The following is a 25,455-nucleotide window of genomic DNA, read 5'->3' as shown; positions in this document are numbered from 1 at the left end:
TTCTTTTAATTCTTTCTTTTCTCTGGAATCTTTCTCTGATTGTGTGAGCACATGGTCAGCAGAAAACTTAGAGAAATTGTTGCCAGTATTCCTATTAATAACACCTAGTTCAAAAGAAGTAACTTTTAACCCTTCACCATCGATCTCCCCAGACCCTTTCTTTTGTTTATAAGTGGCCACCTCTGCTATGATTTTTGCTATTACTGGGTCTTTTGTGAGACAAGCATCCATTTTTGCTTTCTTTGTCTTAGAACCTCTAGCTGCGTATCTAGTGACTATGTCCTTTACCGGTGTGGATACTGGCTGTAGACTTTGCTTCTTATTGATTGAATTTGACAACCACAAAGGAACAGTAGGAGTGGTTGACATTACCTGAGTGTCTCTAGTTGGAGTTAAGAACTTGGGTTGATCTACTCTCGGGGCTTCAATGAATTGAACCTCACTGTCTGCTTCTTCAAGGGAAACAAATTTATCGTCTGAATCTTGTCCTTGATATGTCATTTTCTATTTCTGAATACTAAGTTTCTTTGAGGCTTTGGACTTGGACTGGGATCTTGTCCTAGGAGCCGTAGCTTGTGAATGGGGAGGGGATCTCACTTTCTTATCTGGAATTGATGCGTCACTTGCAATATGAGAAAATGGAATGTAAGATTAAAGTGGCCCTGGGGAAGAAATCACCTTAGGAGAAGACTCGTTGATATTTCCTCTTCTTTTCCCTTGTAACCAATCATCTGTATAGGTTAATATAGATCTAGCTCTCAAATCAACATCATCTTCCTCCTCTTTGCTCCAGTCTACTGCTAGGAACTTTGCCTCTTTTGACTCTTCCCAACTAGGCTCAATTAGATATGAACTGTCTTCAATAATTCCCTATTTTTTAAACTTCAATTTGAAAGAACTGATTCACTGTAAGGTTAATCTAGAATGGTCTTCCTTCAAGACTTCTTCTTTATTTCCACAATCTCTCCATAGGTCTTCTAGATGAGGAGCATCTGAAGGGTTGACTTCAAGGCCAAGGGTTAGAGTTGCATATCCCTTACTATCAAAATTTCTCCTGCTATGGTAGAAACCAAGATTGAATCCCAGCAAATTATTTTCGAGGATGGAAGCATTATTCATATTAGTACAGAGTAAGGAGCCCAATGTGATAGGGAAAGCCATTTCCCAATTCTCTTGAGGAAGATTATCTTTGATGACAGAGAAAAGTTGTCTTCATAATTCTGCTAACATGAAACAATCAAGGGCATATCAGGGTAATTTTAGAGGTTCATCTTCAAACCCTCCAACTCTCAAGTATGTGAACCTAGGAAATTGAATGAAGTGACTCCCATACTATTGAACTAGTTTCTGCGATTCAGAAGAAAGTTGTGGCATCTGAACACCCTTTAGAGTCAAATAAACACTTCCATACAATACATCATGCACCTTACGAAAAATCCTCTAAAACTCTATCTTTCTACAATAATGGACAATAGTGGAAGACAGTTATCTCTTCGTTCCATACCCCATGTGGAAGGGTAGTGAGATCACATGTACAGGCAATACAATAAGTCAAATACGGGGCCATATAGAAATCCTTGTGAGATTCTTTGGCCCTTTTGAGTTGATTCCTCAAGGAATTGTCAATGATCTCCACCCATTCCATCCATTGCTTGCCATTCAAGATAATCTCAATATACCTATACATCCACTCTTCAAACAAATATACATCAGCCAAACCCTTCACCCTGTGCAATAATACAACCAGGTCATGTATATGAGGTTTCATGTGATCCTTATTAATGAATTTGGGCAGCCTAGACCCACCTCCATAGTTAACTTCGGTCCATTTCTTAGCACGGGTGTTTCAAAAAATGCTAGGGGTTTCTTGGTATTCGGCCAAAGCTTGAGTAGGTGAAAATGTGGAAAAGGTATTTGTTGTTAATTGTAAAATAGATGAAATAGTTTCCCTTGAGATGGAAAGGATTGTGTTGCCATTCTCACTTACTATGCTTCTACTCCTTACATCGTAATGGTCAATGCAAAGTTGCAGAAGCTCAGGGCTTACGAAAGCAAGAGGAAAGTCAACGGCTTCAATTAACCCACTTGTTAACACTTCCATGCATCCCTTAATCTCCTTAGTATTCTCAAGAAAATTTGTTTGCAGCTTTTCCACACTCACCCCTTCTAAGTTTGTATCATAGATCACTGGTCTCTTACATTCAAGGCTAGAAGCATTGCCGAAAAAGTGCAAGACTGGCTTCATTTTCAACAAAACAAGCAAAACCTCTGGCAGACAATCCTTTGAAAACAACAGATTTGCAGAATAAAACAAAGATTTCTAAACTCTCACCTACTTTTCGTTGAAAACCAAATAACTTCTTCTATCTTCCTCAATAGCTCCTTCTCTTTGAAATCAATTTTTTGCAAAGTAATTTACAAAGCTACTGAATGGTTTTATTAAAGGAGAGGTTTAGATTCAGAAGTATTGGATAATTAATAGGCATGATGACATATCACCTCATATCAACCTTGGCACATTCGAAGTGTCGCTGCATGAGCTTTTTATTTAATGATTTCTCTTCTCACATAAATTAACAATGATTGATTTCATACAATATCCGATCATTCCTCAAATCAAAGATCTATTCTGCCACTTCTAATGATGATGAATTTCTCCTCGAAAAAAGAGAAAAATCTTTTGACTCTTGATATTCTGACAAGACCCTCAATTGATTGTGAAAAGGCAGCACGCCGTATTTTAGAAATAAATTATCGTCGATCGTTCTAATCAAGAACTACTTTGAACTACTTTGAACTTAGATTCAAAGTGGTTCAAAGTGCTTCAAAGAAAGCCACCACATAAAGAAAATTTCCTACCAAAGAAAAAGCGTTAGTATGAAAATCTTAGGTTGAACTACTTTGAACCGAGGTTCAAAGTGGTTCAAAGCAGTTCAAAATAAGGGATCACAACCGCGGAAGCTTGCAACTTCAACTAACTACTTCAAGGAGTGGTGAACACATAAATGGTGAGGAAAAGACTTCAAATAAAAATAGGTAATGGAGAAGAAGGAGGTCCTCAGAAAAAGAAAAGGTGACTCTACACACAACTAACACAATCATAGATTAGATTAGATTTTCATTGAGGGGTAAAGATAATTACATTTGATACTTTGATTTTCTCTTGAATTCCATTCCATTATGGTTATTGTAGCATAGATAATTCCATTTATCTTTCATGTGTCATTTTTTTTCTACACCTTTCTATTGTATTTGCATCATTAGAATCAATAGTCATGGTTGTAGAAGTTAAAATAGTTGCTAATTAGAAGTTAGATACTAGAGCTTTAAGATAACTTATAACAAACATTCCACTATGGGTTGTTAGAGCTTTGAGATAACTTACAACAAAAATTCCATTAGGGGTTGTGAGTTATCCAAATCCATTTTTCCTAAATTGTTTATATCTAAGAGAAATTTGGTTAGTAGCCTCTTTTGCTCTTAGGTCAAGAGCTTATCTTTTAAAATCATGATCAAATAAAGACATCAATTCATTGTATATCATTTCAAAATAAAGGGAGTTGTACCTTGTAATTCAGAGGGTAAATTATAGAGGGTAGTGATATAACACACACACTGACCCATTTGTTGATGACATCCTTTTTTTTCTCCAAAAAGCATTAAAAAGAACCAATTATAAACCCTAACAAGAGAAAAAACTATTAACCATTAGTTTTTTTTGACTCTACTGGGGGAGAATTTAGAATATAAGAGCTTGAGAATTTCCCTTCATAAGTAGTTTGCACTCTAATTCATTATATATTTTGAGTTGCAAGATAGGTCTTGTGGAGGTGAGGTAGTTTCCATAAGAACCTAATACCATTTTTATAGCCTCAATTTGCTAAAAAAGGACAAGTTAACTCAAAGTTGAAGACTAGTAATGTTTCCTTGATCACCAAGGTTAAGGTAAACTCAAAACACCATTTTCTAAGTAGTTGATTCATCTTGGATTCCAAGTATACTAGGAGTGCCAAGGAAAGAGGAAGGATTGACCTAGTATATGAGGAACTCAAAAAGGCCAACTTTCTTATTCTAGAAGATATTATCAAAAAGGTAAGAGAACTTAAAAGGTAATGAAAAACTCCAAGAAACTCACTTGCCTATAATTCTTTCTACTAGAACAAGGAGAAGTCAACATTCTTCCCTTCCTATTGCTAGAATTTCAATTTCTCCTATTTGTAGTTCTTTGTTTTTTCATGGTGAAGCACTCCCTATTTTAGTCAATTTCCAAACATATCCTATCATTGTACTAGTAGTTATGGTAGTCACTTGGGGAAATGAAATTGGTCCTCTCAACCTTGCAAATAATAATAATTTTCTAGGAGAATCAAGAAAAAAATTCTCAAGATTCAATGGTGATGGCACAAACTCCATAGAACAACACCCAAGTATTTTTCATAAAGCCTATGGTGTGGTGAATCCTCAACACAAATATGTGGCAGTTAGGATGTTTTTGGATATTCTTGTAGATAATATTGCTAATTGGTTCCAAGATTAACCTATAGGTTGCATCACATATTGGAATCACATTAATGTAAGGAAGGACTGAATAAACTAAGGTCAAAGGAACACCCATCCTAATGCAAGGAAGGATCGAATAAGATAAGGCCAAAGGCACACCCAGCTATCTGAAAGACCTTGCAAGAGTTAACACAGTAGAAGCAAACATAAAAGAGAATAGCACAAAAGAGAAAGGGAGAACAATATTCTTTATTGATTCATGAAAATATCATCATACATGCCAACTTGTAAGGCCATTTGGATTATATCCAAATACAATTACATTCAAATACAAGATCTAGCTACAAATTTGCACTTTCTAGTTCTGCTCTATAATCCACTCTAAAGCTCCCTATAAACTACCTTAGATCTAAACCTAAACACTCTATTTATACTAGCCAAAATAGTTTACATATGGTTATAGAACATTGAGAAGCCATAAGTTGGCTCTCAGGAAATATTAAATGAAAATAAACCTAACATTAAATACATGAAGAGCCACAAGTCAGCCAACAATAGCAATTAAATATCCTAAAATTGGTTTCCAAGAAAAATCATGATATCTCCTAGCTCTAATTGAATTAGAACTTGTTCTTAGAACCATAGTTAATACTCTATGTCCTCTATGAACCCTTAAATGAACAAAGGCTGATTTGTGAAGAAAAAGTCTACATCCACTACAAAAGTCAAGCACATAAAACTGTCATGCAAAACTACCAAAAATTGATGCTCTAGGAGAATTTCCATATCTCCTAACTCATGAGGAGTTAGAAATTTTAATCTAGACCATAGATATTAATATAGGATCTCTTAAATAATTGAAGGTTTTAGACTCTCATTCATTAAGGATAATTAGTTATGCAACTCACAACAAGAATCCAAAAACTAGAAAATGCAGTTTCAGAAAAACATAGTTTCAACAACAAAGTAAAAACTGAAAACATGTAGGATAGTAGTGCAACCTAGGATGCTCCTGCATTAAACAACTAGGGTTGGAAGATATTATTCTCTTAAATCATTGAGATGTCACAACCTAAGCTGAATCAAACTTATATTGATAAATTCATGAAGCATCTTCCATAGGTCTCTTCTTCCACTTGACCAAATATTCATATTAATCTTTTCCCCTTGTGCTCTTACCAATTCTCTGATCCAATATCTATTTAACTTTTTGAATCTTTCTTCTTAGGATATTCCTCTAATATAAAAAATTAATTGTTTGACTCATGATACTTATACAAATCAACAATGTTAAATATAGGAGATATATCCATGTCATCAGGTAACTCAACTTCATAAGCATTACCACTGTCAAACTTCTTCACGATTTTACAGGGTCCAAACTTCTTCATCTTCAACTTATTGTATGTTCCAACTAGAAATATTTCTTTCTTCAGATGTACCATCACTTTAAATCATCAACTTGAAAATGATGATGTCTTCTAGACTAATCAACATTCTCCTAATACTTCTAATTACTTTGTTCTAACATCAACTTCACCTCTCTAAGTAAAGATTTCATAAAATTAGCAAATTCTTCTCCTGCAATACTTCTCTTTTCTTCATTAACAATATTCCTCAAGTTTGATACTCCTCAAGGCTTCATTCCAATAACAATCTCAAAAGGTATCTTTCTAGTACTCCTATTCATAGAATTATTATATACAAATTCAGCTTGTGCCAATACCATCTCCCAATTACTTGTCTTATTCCCAACTAAACATCTCAAAAAATTACCCAAGCTTCTATTTAAAACCTTTGTCAATCCATCTATCTATAGATGGAATGTAGAACTAAACTTCAACTCAGTACCCATCTTCTTCCACAAAGTCTTCCAAAAATTAGCAACAAACTTATTGTCTTTGTCAAAAATAATACTCCTTGGTAATCCATGCAATCTAGCAATCTCTTGAAAGAAAAGTTCAGCAACATGCTCAGTATCTAATGTCTTCTTACATGGTATAAAATGAGCCATCTTATAAAATCTATCCACTACAACAAATATGGAATCATACCTCTTCATTATCTTAGGTAATCCAAGAACAAAATCCATACTAATATCACTGTAAGGTTTCTCAGGAATAGTAATAGGTGTATAAAAACCAATATTTTGACTCACTCCATTTGTAACTTGAAAAACTCCATAACTCTCTACAAATTACTAAACATTTTTTATACATTTGTGGCCAATAATACTTCTATTTCAGTAAACTCAATGTCTTATCAATTCCAAAATGTCCAGCCAATCCACCACTATGCTTTTCCTTAATAAGATTCAACCTCATATAACTTCTAGGAATACACAACTGAATACCTTTGAACAACATACCTTCTTAAATGAAATAATCATCATACTTATTTATGTGATCTATCAGATTTGGTGCTCTGCACTCTCTCCACACCTCAGAAAAATCAAGATCAACATCATACAACACTTTCATTTCATCAAAACCAAGAACATCAACCTTCATTTCAATCAACAAAGAATGTCTTCTACTCAATGCATCAGCAACTCTGATAGTAACTCCACTCTTGTGCTTGATGACAAATGTAAAATTTTGTAAGCACTTAACCCACTTCATATATCTTTGATTCAATTTATGTTGACTTCCCAAGTTGTCATGCCCAAAATACAAGGGCAAAAACACATGATATATTTAAAAAATAAAAATTAGTTAGGTTAATCACATTACTAAGTTTCTTATGTTTAATTTAATTACGAAGTGGGTACATTGCAAGATAATAATACATGTCCCTTAATAGTGTCCTGAATATTCCATTTAAGTTTTAAAATCAATGAGTATGAATAGTTCGTTAAATCCGATCATCCATCATTAAATTGATTTCAAAAAATTTTCATTATTACATGAATTGTAAAACAATATAATTAAAATTGTTCAAATAATGATTTATAAATAAAGATAAATCGAACTCCTTCGAAACATTAAAAAAAAAACCAAAGGACTAACTAAAAAAAATATAATCATCTAACATTCAAATAACCAAACAATACTTCGATCATACGATTATAATTAAAATTTAATAAGAATCTATTCATTAAAATACTAATTATTCTTTTCATATAGTGAAAATGAATTATCCATTAATCTAACACAATCTACTTTATAAATCCTAATTTAGAACAACCATACTTAAATTTTAATAACGGTAAATAAAACAAGGACAAAATTACACTAAAAAGTCATAGACCTAGTTATTAAGAACATTAGTGTAATCTTATTCAAAGAATATTAAACAAATTAATTATTACTACAAAAGTATAGAACTAGCAAATATAATACTAAGAATCTGAACAAGATAACCTACTATATTAATTTAATTTCCAACATACCACTCATAACCTTTAAACTTTACAACCACTACTAAACTCAAATATTTTAGAATAAGATAACACTAACTTACAATTTAGAACATTACGATCAATAACATTCAAATAAAAAAATTAATTAATCTCTACTGTTCACTTTAATTAATTCCAACATTCAAAATAACAACCATTACAATACATTCTAACATTAGCATATGCTAATTAATTTATATTTGAAATGTATGGATTGAATTACTAAACATAAACTAACAAATTTTAAGACTCTACTTAATACAAAAAAAAAAAAAAAACTAAAATTATTAAATACTAACAACGCTTAATTTAAAACTACAAATGAATTCTACTATTAAATTATCCTAATATTGTTTACATACAAATTAAATTGTGATCCTCATTTCTAACTACAATTAACATGATACTTAAAATAAATTCAAAAGTTAGCATATACTAATTAACTAATATCAAAACAACCATATACATTAAACGTAAACTTAACTAACTACACTTAAACTAATAATTTAAAAAAAACACTAAACTATCTAAACACACTTAACTTTTACTAATACTATTTAATAGTTTATATTGATTTCACTCAAAATAAAACTTTATTTAACAACAAAACCAACTAAACAAAATCTAAACTAACCTATGCTAGACTACCTACTCTTTTACTAACTTAAACAACTAAACACTAACTTAAAATTTTTAACTATACCATCCTTCCTACTACCCAAAGGGCCATGTGCATTCCAAGGACCATGCACACTGCCCGAGCGCTGACCACGTAGACCTGACAAAGGCTTATCCTCTCTAAACTCATGCATGCCTATCAAGTAGTGTAAGGGAAAAAGGTGCTCGCCTATTTGAAAAGGATGGCCAAGTAACACGCTAGACACTTGCACTTTAGAAATGCATTTACTCCAACTTTTTCCAAGGTGTCAGGTGTACTTCAGGAGCAAACAAGTTGGGGGGAATTTCATGTGATCCCAAAGATTTGATCTCAGTGCAATGAGAGGTGAGTAAAGGTGTGGTAAGGGGATAAAGAAAAAGCATGTGCAAAGACATAACTGCCTCCCCTCCCACAAACATAAAAGAAGTTCTCCTCCAATCAAAATAAAGGTGTCAGTTTGCAAGAAGGATACCAAAGGATATGCTTGAGGATAAGTTAGCAAGGAGGTAAGAAAAATAAATGCGCCAGATCAAAGGGACTGTGCCTAGGGATTAATAAAGGCTAAGGCAAGCTTCAAAAACAATATTTTTGTCTAGACGTCATCATCAACCTACCCCCCCATCATAAATTTTCATGTTGATCTATTTTTTTGGTTATATATTTTTCCCTCCAATGTACGGTGCAGGGAACGTCAAGCTAAGGAGGAAATAAGTTTAAAAGTTTAGTTGTTGGATAGGGAAATATTAGTACAAGATATTGATTATATATTTATTTAAAATTTAATTTCCATTATATTAATTTATTTCAATAAAGTTTATTTAGGAGAATATAGAAGAATATTCTCTATTATCACAAGTGAAATAATCCATTGGCCCATAAAAAATCAAGAGAGCCTTTTTTTACTGTAGGATACCATTTTTATTTTTATTTTCTTCTCATGGCCATATTTTTGTCTAAGTATGGATTTTCGAATAAAGTTTATGTTTTCAAGTTTAAGAAAAAGATAATTCTTTCTTCTAGGTGATGAAATCTTACACACATGTCTTTCTAATCAAGTGAGAATATTATTTTACTCTAACGTTTGACTATAAACATCAAATTTAGATATTTGTTTAAACCATAAACATAAGATTGTTGTAACTCTTAATAATCATGAACATAAATTGAGAGTTCCAAATCACAACATTAGAATCTCTTTAATCCTTTTTTGAATTTTAAATCACATGATTTTTTATCATCATTTTATCTAATTAATCCAAATCAAATGAATATGATTAGGACTCATAAGAATGCCACAAAAAGAGTGAGCATCATTACATCTAATTGTGGAGTAACATATGAATAAAATTGAAAAAGCTATAAGACTCACATGCAAGAATGCTACTAAATCTTTTCTCTTCTATTAATCAACCTAGTTCAAGGCTCCATTGGGAAAGAACTAGTAAGAAAACCCGACATCCTTGTCACTACATCAAAATTAGAATACATATTTGCATAATGTTACAATACAATTTGAATTCTCTTCTAGTTCCTTCACAAGGGATCATTTTCAATATCTTTAATGCATCAAGGTGATCATGGAGAAGATGAAAATTGACCCATAGACAAATCAAACATATCATGAAGAACAAATCAAGCATGCATTCCCATCCTGGTTTGCACCATAGGTTCAATATTGAACTAGACTATGGAGGAGGTGGATTTTCCCAATAGGAGACACCGATCACTATACCACAACATAGCCCTTTTGAGGCAAAAAAATTCAAGAACTCCCCTTCTTCCATAAATGCCCTTTCGAGGCCAATATTACAAAGATTTTCATTCTTCCATTTCTTCAATTTTCAAAATTCCAAAACATAGTATGTGATGACAAGTAGGGGCCCATAACACCCTACCCTCTTTCCCTCTTCTTGTCATGAGAAGAGATTCTACACTATTGGGGTCCAACTAAAGCCCTTCCCTCATACATGGATACTTCTTCCCTATCCAAGGGTGAGTAATTCCAAAAAAACTCACAAAATCCCTTCAAAAATTAAGCAAAACACGAAGGAAAAGCATTCAAGAAAACATATTTCAATCCCTCCCAAGCATACCCAACATACATACAAGCATACCAATTAAAACACAATAACATATGCATTTACAGAGAATGAACAACATGAACAACATAAAAAAAATGAGCTGAAGAAACCTACCTTCACAACAAGGTTATGGCAACATGAACAAATTTTGAGATGGCTTTTCCTTCCTTCAATCTTCAAAATTTCTCTCTAAAACTAGAGATTGGGTAACAACTAAAACTTCTCAAAGATGCCTCTAAAATATGATCCTGACTCAACTAGACATTAGGTAAACCTCAAGGTGGAGTCAAGGTTACCAACTCAAGAAGGAAGCAATCAATTTTCGCACTAAAGCAAAAATGGACTTTTTGAGTGACCATAAAAGTCAACAAAATGGGCTAAGAGGGTGGAAAATGTTCCCAACCCATACCCATACCCCTTGGGTACTTAGATTAAATTATTTTAGGCCTTAAGGATTAATTAGAGACCTATCAAAAGCTTGGAAAATATTAGGACTTACTAACAACCTTCAAAAAATTATATTACTCACTAATCCTAATTAGGATAATTAATCTCGAGTACTAATTGATTAGCAAAAAGGTCACTATTCTAGTCCAACTTAGATCTTAGGTTACTCAGTTACCTCTAACTATCATGCTGGAATGCATACACAATTCACAAGTGTCAAGTGACACTATAAAAAATACTATTACGAAGCATTAACATTTACTGATTACAGAATGATACATTCATCCAATTCACGACACAAATAAAATACGAACAAAAAGGTTTGCATCTTTCATCAAATTTAACCCTAGTTTCCCCAATTGATACATAGGGTTCAGTTTAATTTCTCTGTTAAATTTTTTGGTTAAAATATCCTGCACACTCATTGCACACATATATAGCTCAAGAAAATCGCATGCATATATATTAAAAACCTATCTGGATAGTTACATAAATCAGAACACAAATCTTTCATAAAATCAACTATTTAATTCATTTCTACCCACATTTAATCATCTAAATCACATAATCAATAGAACATAACTTATTTATTAACTTAGATTAAAGTACCAGAATAATCATCGTTAGGCATGCATACACCTAATTGTCATAACAATGCCAATTAAAGATTACTGAACTATCTGAAGGATAAAACTTAATCATTAGGATACTAAACTCAACTCCCTTATCATCAAGTGAAAATGTCTCATATCATCATTAGTGTAATTTCAATGTTTAAACCATTGAGATAATGTAGAAGTTCTCGAATCATTGAGTATTTAAAACATGGATGTATCCACTTCTCTTACTTTTGTTAGGACCTTCACAACATAAATCATTACTTGATATCCATTCAAATGTCCTAGAATAGATTTAACAAGAAAATTCATATTTAATAATTACATACGAGGAGGGTCCTTACATCCTCCCCCAGTAGCCTTTGACTTCCTCCTAGAAGTCGCACAACCAAAATGGTCATCTTATGCTAGACCTTCTCTAGACTTGTTCCAAAATTTGCACTTATAAAAATAATGCTTAATAATTCACATACATACTCCATAACTTTGGAATGGTTACATTTTCTAGGGTCAAACAATTCTTAAAACATATAGGTCACATATAAAGAACTTCTAATCTAATATAAAATACTTATAGAGTCTCTAATAATAACAATAAAATAAAATATTCTGAATTCCATATATCCACTCATTTTGTAATAGTTGTACGAGACTCCCTCAAATGAGGTTTCATATTAAGAAACTTATCCCTTTATTCAAGGTTAAATATTTTCCCTTTAGAGTTTCCATGATGCACTAAATCTTGATAGGGTACTCAATGAGTCCATCACTACACATGCACCTTTCCATCTAGAAATCCTTTCAGTTAACCTGTAACCTTAACAAAATTTATGTTGGGGTGCAATTTTATTCCTCAAAACATTCAACAGATAACACTAGTCCTATTCTCAAAGTTTTGGGAGAGGATGGGGCACAAATACTCTCACTAATAACCCCATACCCTAATGTTGTGCATCTACGTGCTTGTTAGGAATCCCTTTGGTAGGCTCATCATATGTCATTTTGCCAATAAAACTCACAAAAAAGTGGCTCAAAATTTAAATTCAACATCAAGGATGAAACATCCAACACAAAAGTCTGAAAATAAAAGAAATAAGGAGTGGCCACAATTGTAAAATTTGAATCAAGAAATAAGGACATAACCAAGAGGTAAAATAGAATCATCAATAATAAAGTTGGCTCAACAGCCCCACATCACACTGCTTGACAAAAAGGAAAGAACATTAAAATAACAAGATCTAAAATTTGACAAATAAGAAAATAAATCCAATTAGTCACAAAATTTACATTGCTGACATAATGCGGTTGTACCAAGTCTCTGAAGGAAGTGAGAAATCTTAGGTCTTCCAAAAAAATTGTAGGGATCTACAATTGAAAATAGATGGAGGTCTAACAACCATGTCACCCAACTATGATTGATCCCACATACTCACTACATACTTATCTTCATCGACATTGCCCTATAATTAGGGTTTGTTGTACCAAGGGGTTTATCCTAATTAGAACTCACTCAAGAGTGCAAACACGAGGATACTAAAATGCATCTGCATCAATCCTCTTGTTGTTACATTGGTGTCTTTTTGAAAGATCAAAACATTAGGGAAACTTCAGTGTCAGTAGAGTTGTACTCTAGGTTGAAATTAAAAAACCAAATTCTCTTATCCTCAATTCACTATATTTTCATATTAGGGAAAATACACAAAATCTTTCTTAGGTCAAATTCACCACCATATATCGACTAAAGTTATGTTATCATTTTCACCAAATTGGTATGATCCCCTATACATATACATATATCACTTTCCATGTTATTCCTTCATTCACACAAGCTCTAATTATTACCCAAGAATGTACTGAATGCTACTGTTCTTAACAATAATCCATATTTCACATTTTCCTAGTCATAAGTGACTTATGAATACTTCCTTAGGTTGTAGGTTTACAACTACTTAGGTATAAAACCATTACTAGGATGTTGTCAATGTTTACTTATCCACTCTTACAACTATCTCCTTGTTGTTGATATAGCTCATCATCATCATTCTCAACATGCCTCATGGCTTATAAACCACTTATTACTTAACTTTGATACCTAAACCTTTAGTTCATACTAGGTTGATGATCTCATCATGACTTTGCTTTCTCTGAATTGTAGGGTTATAATTGATCCAATAATTTCAATAATAGAGTCTACAAGCATTCACTTGATAGTTTAGAATTTAGTATTACTCATGCTTATCGAATAAGCCTGCCAACATAATAGACTCACATACCCCTAACTCATAAGTTTACATCTTCCCATCTTACTAATTCAATACTATATGCTACATACTTATCACCATTTAATTCCATTTCTCAGCACCATATATTTTAGATAGATTCATTCCCTGATTAGGGTTTTATTCCTCATAGTAGGTTGAGATAAACTCTTTCTTTGTACATTCCTTATTAACTCTTTCTTGTTGAATAGCTTGTTGCATTAGTAATCCTATCATTTGAGGTTCCAAAGGTTACTTGCAGATTCAAAATTGGCTCTAGTTTGCTTTTCGAGGATTACTTAGAACAATATATATTAAATCCTTAATAGGTTAGAGCTATTCAAATAATTCAATAATGTGATATACTCTTCCAGTGCTACCTTCCTATTTCCTCACAATTCATTTTATCTACTCAGTATTTTAAATCCGAATGTACAAAACTAGATTATGAAGATCATAATTTTCCTTTACTTATGTTTGTAATATCTAAATCAATATCAATCTACTTGATCACTTCCATATTTGATATGAACTACAATTTCTTCCACAAGTGATCAGGTTAGACCAAACCTGACTTCTACTAAAGATGTTGAAAACACTTTCTCTTTGACTTCTAGGCTATATGATCATTTCCACTTTCATGATTCAAAGTTGTTTTAGGGTTCTTGATTTAGTCTTCCCTCAAGGTGATTGTGTTCAATATAATTTTCGATTCCTTAATGAGATCATAATATAACTTAATATAAATATAATATTCTTACATTAAATCAATTATTTTCAGTCATTAAGATGGGGTCATCTATTTATGGTTGACCATTTTACAAATGTTAAGACAAATCCCCAATTTTGCTTATGTTTACCCATATGTATCATTTTTTAGAAGGAATACATTAGCTTCAAAAAATTATCTAAGGAGAATTCCCTACTTCGTATGGTAATACTTAAACGTCCACACTTAACATGGACCTATTATTGCCCAAGTGTCATGAAACTGGGCTTTGATACCAAAATGTCATGCCCAAAATACAAGGGCAAAAAAAAACAATATTTATATATATTTTAAGTTAGTTAGGTTAATCACATTACTAAGTTTGATACGTTTAATTTAATTATGATGTAGGTACACTGCAAGATAATAATACATGTCCATTAACAGTGTCCTGACAATTCCATTTAAGTTTCAAAATCAATGAGTATGAATAGTTTGTTAAATCCGATCATCCATTATTAAATTGATTTCGACAACTTTTCATTACTACATGAATTGTAAAACAATATAATTAAAATTGTTCAACTAATGATTTATAAATAAAGATAAATTGAACTCCTTTGGAACATTAAAAAAAAAACCAAAGGACTAACTAAAAAAAAAAACATCTAACATTCAAATAACTAAACAATACTTCGATCATACGATTATAATTAAAATTTAATAAGAATATATTCGTTAAAATACTAATTATTCTTTTCATATAATGAAAATGAATAATCCACTAATCTAACACAATCCACTTTATAATTAGATCAACCATACTTAAAATTTCATAATGTTAAATAAAACAAGGACAACATTACAGTAAAAAGTCATAGACCTAGTTATTAAGAACATTAGTATAATCTTATTCAAAGAATATTAAACAAAATAATTATTACTACAAAATTATAGAACTAGCAAATATAATACTAAGAATTTGAACAAGATAACCTATTATATCAATTTAATTTCTGACATACCACTCCTAACCTTTAAACTTTATAACTACTACTAAACTCAAATATTTTAGAATAAGATAACACTAACTTACAATTTAGAACATTACGATCAATAACATTGAAATAAACAAATTAATTAATCTCTACTATTCACTTTAATTAATTCTAACATTCAAAATAACAACCATTACAATAAATTCTAACATTGGCATATGCTAATTAATTTATATTTGAAACGTATGGACTGAATTACTAAACATAAACTAACAAATTTTAAGACTCTACTTAATACAAAAAAAAACAACTAAAATTATTAAATACTAACAGTGCTTAATTTAAAACTACAAATGAATTCTACTATTAAATTATCCTAATATTGTTTACATACAAATTAAATTGTGATCCTCATTTCTAACTACAATTAACATGATACTTAAAATAAATTCAAAAGTCAGCATATACTAATTAACTAATATCAAAACAACCATATACATTAAACGTAAACTTAACTAACTACACTTAAACTAATACTTAAAAAAAAAAAACACTAAACTATCTAAAAACACTTAACTATTACTAATACTATTTAATAGTTTATATTGATTTCACTCACAATAAAACTTTATTTAACAACAAAACCAACTAAACAAAATCTAAACTAACCTATGCTAGACTACCTACTCTTTTACTAACTTAAACAACTAAACACTAACTTAAAATTTTTAACTATACCATCCTTCTTACTACCCAAAGGGCCATGTGCATTCTAAGGACCATGTACACTACCCGAGTGCTGACCTCGCAGACCTGACAAAGGCTGATCCTCTCTAAACTCATGCATGCCTATCAAGTAGTGTAAGGGAAAAAGGTACTTGCCTATTTGAAAAGGATGGCCAAGTAACACATTAGACACTTGCCATTTAGAAATGCATTTACTCCAACTTTTTCCAAGGCGTCAGGTGTACTTCAGGAGCAGTCAAGTTGGGGGGAATTTCACGTGATCCCAAAGATTTGGTCTCAGTGCAATGAGAGGCGAGTAAAGGTGTGGGAAGGGGATAAAGAAAAAGCATGTGCAAGGACATAGCCGCCTCCCCTCCCACAAACATAAAAGAAGTTCTCCTCCAATCAAAAGAAAGGTGTCAATCTGCAAGAAGGGTATGAAAGGGTTACACTTGAGGATAAGTTAGCAAGGAGGTAAGAAAAATAAGTGTACCAGATCAAAGGGACTGCACCTGGGCAGAAATAAAGGCTAAGGCAAGCTTTAAATTTTTTGTTTTTTTTCTAGACTTCATCATCAACTTGCCCTCCTAATCATAAATTTTCATGTTGATCTATTTTTTTGGTTATATCTTTTTCCCTATAACGTACTGCGTAGGGAATGTCAGGCTATCGAGGAAATAAGTTTAAAAGTTTAGTTATTGGATAGGGAAATATTAGTACAAGATATTGATTATATATTTATTTAAACTTTAATTTCCATTATATTAATTTATTTCGATAAAGTTTATTTAAGAGAATATAGAAGAACATTCTCTGTTATCACAAGTGAAATAATCCATTGGCCCATACAAAATCAAGAGAGCCTTTTTTTTGCTGTAGGATGTCATTTTTATTTTTATTTTCTTCTCATGGCCATATTTTTGTCTAAGTATGGATTTTTTAATAAAGTTTATGTTTTCAAGTTTAAGAAAAAGATAATTCTTTCTTCTAGGTGATGAAATCTTACACACATATCTTTCTAATCAAGGGAGACTATTATTTTACTCTCTAACGTTTGATCATAAATATCAAATTTAGATTTTTGTTTAAACCATAAACATAAGATTGTTGTAACTCTTAATAATCATGAACATAAATTGAGAGTTCCAAATCACAATATTAGACTCTCTTTAATCCTATTTTGAATCTTAAATCGCATGATTTTTTATCATCATTTTATCTAATTAATCCAAATCAAATGAATATGATTACGAATCATAAGAATGCCACGGAAAGAGTGAACATCATTACATCTAATTGTGGAGTAACATATGAATAAAACTGAAAAAGCTATAAGACTCGCATGTAAGAATGCTACTAAATCTTTTCTCTTCTATTAATCAACTTGGTTCAAGGGTCCATCCAGAAAGAACCAGTAAGAAAACCCAACATCCTTGCTACTACATCAAAATTTAAATACATCTTTACATAATGTTACAATAAAATTTGAATTCTCTTCTAGGTCCTTCACAAGAGATCATTTTCAATATCTTCAATGCATCAAGGTGATCATAAAGAAGACAAAAACTAACCCGGAGACAAATCAAACATATCATGAAGAACAAATCAAGCATACATTCCCATCGCAATTTTCACAATAGATTTAACATTGAACCAGACTAGGGAGGAGGTGGATTTTTCCAATAGGAGACATCGATCACTATACCACAACATAGCCCTTTTGAAGTAAAAAAATTCAAGAACTTCCATTCTTCCACAAATGCCCTTTCAAGGCCAATATTACAAAGATTTTCATTCTTCCATTTCTTCAATTTTCAAAATTCCAAAACATAGTATGTGATGACAAGTAGGGGCCCATAACACCCTACCCTCTTTCCCTCTTCTCATCATGAGAAGAGACTCTAGACTATTGGGGTCCAACTAAAGCCCTTCCATCGTACATGGCCACTTCTTCCCTATCCAAGGGTGAGTAATGCCAAAACAATCCACAAAATCCCTTCACAAATCAAGCAAAACATGAAGGAAAAGCATTTAAGAAAACATGTTTCAGTCCCTCCCAAGCATACCCAACTTACATATAAGCATACCAATGAAAACACAATAACATATGCATGAACAAAGCATGAACTACATGAACAACATAAACAAAATGAGCTGAAGAAACCTACCTTCACAACAAGGTTATGGAAACATGAACAAATTTGAGATGAGCTTTTCCTTCCTTCAATCTTCAAAATTTCTCTCTAAAACTAGAGATTGGATAACAACCAAAACTTCTCAAAGATGCCTCTAAAATATGATTCTGACTCAACTAGACATTAGGTAAACCTCAAGGTGGAGTCAAGGTTACCAACTCAAGAAGGAAGCAATCAATTTTTGCACTAAAGTAGAAATGGACTTTTTGAGTAACCATAAAAGTCAACAAAATGGGCTAAGGGGGTGGAAAATGTCCTCAACCTATACCCATACCCCTTGGGTACTTAGATTAATTGATTTTAGGCCTTAAGGATTAATTAGGGACCTATCAAAAGCTTGAAAAATTTTAATACTTACTAACAACCTTCAAAAAATAAATTACTCACTAATCCTGATTAGGATAATTAAACTTGAGTATTGATTTATTAACAAAAAGGTCACTAATCTAATCCAACTAAGATCTTAGGTTACTTGGTTACCTCTAACTATCATGCTGGAATGCATACACAATTCACAAGTGTCAAGTGACACTATAAAAAATACTATTATGAAGCATTAACATTTACTGATTACAGAATGATAAATTCATCCATCCACAACACAAATAAAATACAAACAATGGGGTTTGCATCTTTCATCATATTTAACCCTGGTTTCCACAATTGATACATACGGTTCTGTTTCATTTCTCCGTTAATTTTTTTGGCTAAAACATCCTACACACTTACTGCACACATTAGTAGCTCAAGAAAATCACATGCATATATATTAAAAACCTATCTAGATAGTTACATAAATTAGAACATGAATCTTTCATAAAATCAACTATTTAATTCATTTCTACCCACATTTAATCATCTGAATCACATAATCAATAGAACATAACTTATTTGTTAACTTAGATTAAAGTACCAGAATAATCATCGTTAGGCATGCATACACCTAATCTTCATAACATTACCAATTAAAGATTACTAAACTATTTGAAGCATAAGAATTAATCATCAGGATACCAAACTCAACACCCTTATCATCAAGTGAAAATGCCTCATATCATCGTTAGTGAAATTTCAATGTTTAAACAATTGAGATAATGTAGAAGTTCTCGAATCACTGAGTATTTAAAACATGGATGTATCCACTTCTCTTACTTTCGTTAGGACCTTCACAACATAAAACATTACTTCATATCTGTTCAAATCTCCTAAGATAGATTTAACAAGAAAATTCATATTTAATAATAACATACGAGGAGGGTCCTTACACAAGTATTGTAAAGTTTTATGATCAGTATACAACACAAATTCCTTATGAATCAAATAATATCTCCACTTCTTCAATGCTTGAACAATACCATAAAATTTTTGATCATACATAGAGTACTTCTTTTAGTATCATTCAGATTTTCACTAAAGAAAGCAATAAGTTTATCTTCTTGACTTAATACGACTTCTATTTCATTTCCACTTGCATCACGTTCAACTTGAAATATTTTGTTGAAATCAGGTAAAACCAATACTGGTAATTCAACAACCTTTTGTTTCAAAGTCTCAAAACTCTTATCAGCTCTTTGTGTCCACTTTAATTCCTTTTTATCTCCTCTCATTGTCATAGTCATACACTAGTACATTTGAGTTCATTTTTTGACCATTATTGGTCAAAATTTCAATTCAGGTTGGTCAAAATTTGGACCAACCAATTGGTCAAAAAAAATTGCATCAAAATTTTGACCAACATACTAGTTGGTCAAAAACCTTCCAGAGCCATGGTGCAAGTTCTACCAGGCAGTGGTCAAAATTTTTACCAATGATGGTAGAAAACACCCAGGTGTTGGTCAAAATTTCAACCAATGAAGGTAGAAATTTTTGACCAATGAAGGTAGAAAATTTGACCAATGAAGGTAAAAATTGTGACTAATGAAGGTGGAAAACACCTAGGTGTTGGTCCTAGTAGACATGCATGCAAAATTAACAATATCAGATTTCCACAATCCATTTGTAATGCAAATTTGTTTTACATTTGATTGTGTGTGTTTTTTAGCACCATCATTTCAGATCACTCTCCATAATTCATCATTAGCTAGATGAGAGAGTGCAGGATGCATGCAAAATGTCAAATCATATGCAAGGCATGTGAACTATTTTATAGAATGCCTAAAAAAAATTGACAATAACTAATCAAACTATCATAAAAATTGATAGTAACTAATATGCTTCTTCATTAATATGCTCGATACAATAAGAAAACTTGGCAACTATGCACAACAAGTTATATGCTAAAAGGAAATCATTTAGGAGATACTTGAAATTTGAAAAACCATATGTTAGGATTCTACATTTTGTATCACTTGCCTAAGTCTGACAGTTGAGAATAAGTTTGTCATCCTCCTTGCAGTATGTTTCGATGGCTCACACATCCACTAAAGTTCCAAACAATAGAGTTAGGGGTTCTAATGCTCAAATGAAATTGAGATTATTTTTGCTAACGTCTGAATAACAAGACCTAGAAGTATTGATTTCAAAATACTATTCGATATTCATGTCATGCATAGATTCTTGAAACTGAAGTAGATGTTAGAGAAGAACTATTTTTATGTTATTACCGTTGGATTATCTTCTTGTAAAACAAATTTTGGGAAGACATATTGGATACTATTTGATTTTCCTATTAATTGTGTTAATTTGTGTTAGGTTTGGGTTAAATTTTGATAAGGGATATTTCAAAGAAAACAAAAACCACTAAGATGGTGCATTCTTTATAGACTTGTAAACTAACATACATGGTAAATAACCCTATTGTCAACCAAAATGACATTGTAGTAGCTATGTTTTTCTGAGTATAGTGACCAATTTATCTTGGTGAGCTTCCTAAAAATTTACAAGCAACTAGTTGCCTATCATATTATGATAGATATTGGTATTCATTCAATTTCAATATGATATAGTATAATCCCTACCCACATACAATACACATCATAATTCAGAAAGGGTAGAGGGCCCAAGACAATTGGCATCATATCCAACTTAGGCTTGCATTTTCCTTCTTTCTTTATAACAAGGGCACTATGCAAATACACAGTCAGTGAACATCCTGATAAACCATATTTGCAAGGACTTAAATGACAATAATTTTCATTCATTTCACTAATTAGGAAATTGAAAAAATTAAAAAAAATTAGATCAAATGAATATACCATCTTACCTTAGTTGGATCAATAATTCTTGCAGCCATCAAATCTTAATAACCACCTGTAGTAGCATTATATCCATAATTTGGATTATCATTGAAAAGGACATTTAAAGAGACAAGGATAGGGCTATCATTTTACTACCATGAAGACTAGAAAGAACTATTCGCATCCAGTGAAATTGAATAAGATTGTATACCCAGGCACAATGTCAATTTACTTAAATTCAACAAGCTTCATAAGGACAAGAAAGAGTTTACATTTAGGTTGATGTCCAATGAAATTGAAGAGGACATACCTAGGAAAAAGAGCTTAAATCAATGAGATTCTATTGAATAGGTATGATAGAATTGAGTTTAAATATACTTGATTCTATTCAAAAATTTCTTAGGAGTTGTAATAACCTTTTCAACCACAACACTTCCATTTACTCTTGCATTCTTTGTAATTAGTTTCACCAGGCAACTCAAAGCTCATTAAACAATACCTGTACCAATTAGTAGACACCAAAGAACCAACAAATTTCAGAGCTAGATGTTACAAACACATTGTAGAGCTAAGTCTTATATGACAAAGCATTATCTACATATCTATTAAGGATTATAAAGCCACTTCCATGCCAACCATAATTTCTCGTGTACAAACACAAAATTAAGCTACCTTATGTTCCTTAATTTCAAGTGTATCTCTAATAGCATCAACCTTTTTAGCAAGCCTCAAAAGAGCACACCCTCTACCAACAACAATGCCCTCTTCAACAACTGCCTATTTATAGAAATTAGTTAGTGAATTGCTCCAATACAATTAATATTACTTCAATTAATTTGTCATTCTACGAGGGAGGATTAAAGGATATTAGACAAAAGAATTAGTCCTCTTTAAATCATTGGAGAATAGTAGACAAAAGACTTTGTCATTCCATACACAAATGGCATAATAGTTAATTTTTGCTAGCATAGGAATGGCATGGGAGTTTTACACATTTGTATCAAATGACAAAGTTGTTTATAGAGAAGACTGCCATACCTTTGTAGCATTCAAAGAATCCTCCACTCGTAACTTCTTTTCCTTCAACTCTATCTCTATTTGTACTCCTGCCTGTCAATCATACTTCTTATAATCCATCACCTAACTTGGCTCATGCTTATTTATTATCATAATGATGTAGGCACAATAAAGCCTATCTTAATGAATGATATACATTGACAAAATTTATCTATCACTTAGAGAATTACTTAATAGTGAAACACTACAGAAGACTAGACACATTTCAATAACTTCACCTATATAACTGCAACTCCCCCAAATAGTCTAGCAATCCTTTCATTCAATTTTTCTTTCTCATAATCCTTTTCAAAAACTGAAATAAAGAAAATATTCAATCATCAAATACATTCTACAAACTAGGTTGACAATAACACAATTCTCTAATGAGTTATTCTTCACCAATATATTGATATACTCAAAAAAAGATAGAGTGTTAACCATGATGAGATACCAGGTGTAGACAAAGGAGAAATAACATAAAGAATAAAACTGAAGTGCTCTAATTACAAAGCATAAGATTAATAGTCTATGTTAAGGCCCGAAGAACACACACACATAGACAAGAAGGCATACCTCAATCATGCTCCTAATTTGATTAACTCTTCTCTCAACAACCTCCTGATTTGTTCCATCACTAACTATTGTTGTTGAATCTTTTGTCAACACTATCTTGGTAGTAGTTCCCAGAACCTCATTCCCAATAGTGTCAAGGGCCAGCTCCACTTCATCTCTAATGAAAGTGCCTGCATTAGAATACATGGTTAAGATGTTTATAGTTGTCTATATTACTGAATGACATATTAGGAGAATTAACTCTAAAATGACATAATCCTAAGCTGACAACTTAGTTTTTGCACTCAATTTAAACTCATGTTCAAAATATTAAAAAGGCCACTTCATTATGGCCTATGACAAACTGACCAACATAATTAACGTTGGATAGAAAATTACCATGATAAATGATTAAGAGACAAAAATTCAAGGTTCACTTGATAATCATACTACTAAATAATACCTCCAATCAACATGGCAATGTCACCCAAATACTGACATTTCCTTTCTCCAAATCCAGGAGCTTTTAAAGAAACAATCTTTAGTGCACCTCGCAGCCTATTGACGACAAGGGTAGCCAAGACTTCTTGCTCAATGTCTTTAGCAATTATTAAGATAGGATAACCACCACGAATTGCATCTTCCAATATGCCAATCATATCTCTTGCATTTGTTATTTTCTCATCAATCAACATTAGCTACAGGTTGTAAAGAAAAATAAATTCATTTCTACATAAAGTTGCTCGATTCCTTATACATGTCCAACCACTCTCTTACAATAGCTAAATGATAAGTGCTCATTTTCAAAATAGGCTAAAAATGGAAAAAATGATTTTGATCCATATATTATTTACCTTATAATTCTCATACTTTTCTATCATCTTCTCACTATCTGTCACAAAATATGGGTAAACATATCCACAGTCGAATTGCATTCCCTCTACAATGTATAATTTTGTTGTTGCACTTTTTCCTTCTTCAAGGGTTACCATACCCTTCCTACCAACTTTACTCAAGGCCTCTGCAATCATATTTCCAACTTCATAATTGTTCCTAGGACTTACTGCAAAAATACAATTAAGAAAAGATCATTACTAACTAGGCATGCAACGGTAAAAAAAAAAACCATTAAAAATGGGAAAAGCATTTTACTTTGGCAAGTTTTAATAATGATAAAAAATACAACTATATCCAAGAATATATCTCAAACATGAAAATACATATGTCACATACAACCATTGAAACCACTAATAAGCAACAAGATCGAAATTATATCTAAGATGAATCAAAAGGAATAACTAAGGAATGTTTTCTTCTATAAATGCATAAGATAAAACATATTGGAGCACTCAAACAACTCACTCTAATTTTTGTGAAATTTATAACATAATTCAATAAAATTTACAAGAAAATAAACATAGGTTTTAAATTCTAACCTTGTTCATAATATGAAGAATCTCTTTAGAAATTAACATGGATGTAAATGATCATAGGTAAAGGAAGGCATGTTCTTTTGCCTTAATGCCTTTCTTGGCCTTTGGCTCCTTTTCACTTTCTTCTGAGCTCGCATCCTCCTTAGAGTTGCTCCCCTCAACTTTTTTTGTTGATTGCTGCATTTTAGTGACCTAAAAATATGAAACACCATAATAATTATTAGGATTATGAAACATACAAGAATATATATAGAGAAAAAAACACAAGCTTTACCTTTCAAATATTTTCCATGTGAGATTATAGGCTATAAATCCAATGATCAGAAATATGAAATATGCAGTGAGACAATTACATGTAAGATAAACTACATAATAATTAACAGAATAATAGAAGTCCAATTACATAAGAATTTATATACAAAGAAGAAAAAGCTTTACCTTTCACATTTAATCCTTATGAACTTATTGTTTGGAGAAGCCAGAGTAGTTATAACTGTGTGTAGTTCAAAATAGACAACTAATATTATAAATTCCAAATCAAATTTGAAGGTGATGCATGTGTCTCATATGATACAAATTTCCATTTTTATGATATTGAATATGTGAGATGAAACTTTGAGAAATATCAGTTTAGTGTTCAAAAAGA

The 25,455-nt window shown here is 31.8% G+C and overlaps 1 pseudogene; it reads right to left on the bottom strand.

The window, feature by feature from the left end:
• Nucleotides 1-651: 651 nt before the first annotated feature.
• LOC149560186 (ruBisCO large subunit-binding protein subunit beta, chloroplastic-like) lies at nucleotides 652-24,992 on the bottom strand (annotated as a pseudogene).
• Between the last annotated feature and the right edge of the window lie 463 nt (nucleotides 24,993-25,455).

The sequence above is a fragment of the Cupressus sempervirens genome, chromosome 4 (assembly GCF_028749045.1).
Source record: "Cupressus sempervirens isolate cs-2001-9-10 chromosome 4, ASM2874904v1, whole genome shotgun sequence".
NCBI classification, from domain to species: domain Eukaryota; kingdom Viridiplantae; phylum Streptophyta; class Pinopsida; order Cupressales; family Cupressaceae; genus Cupressus; species Cupressus sempervirens.
Note: the sequence above shows the minus strand (reverse complement) of the source record. Positions and strands in the feature narration are given on the sequence as shown.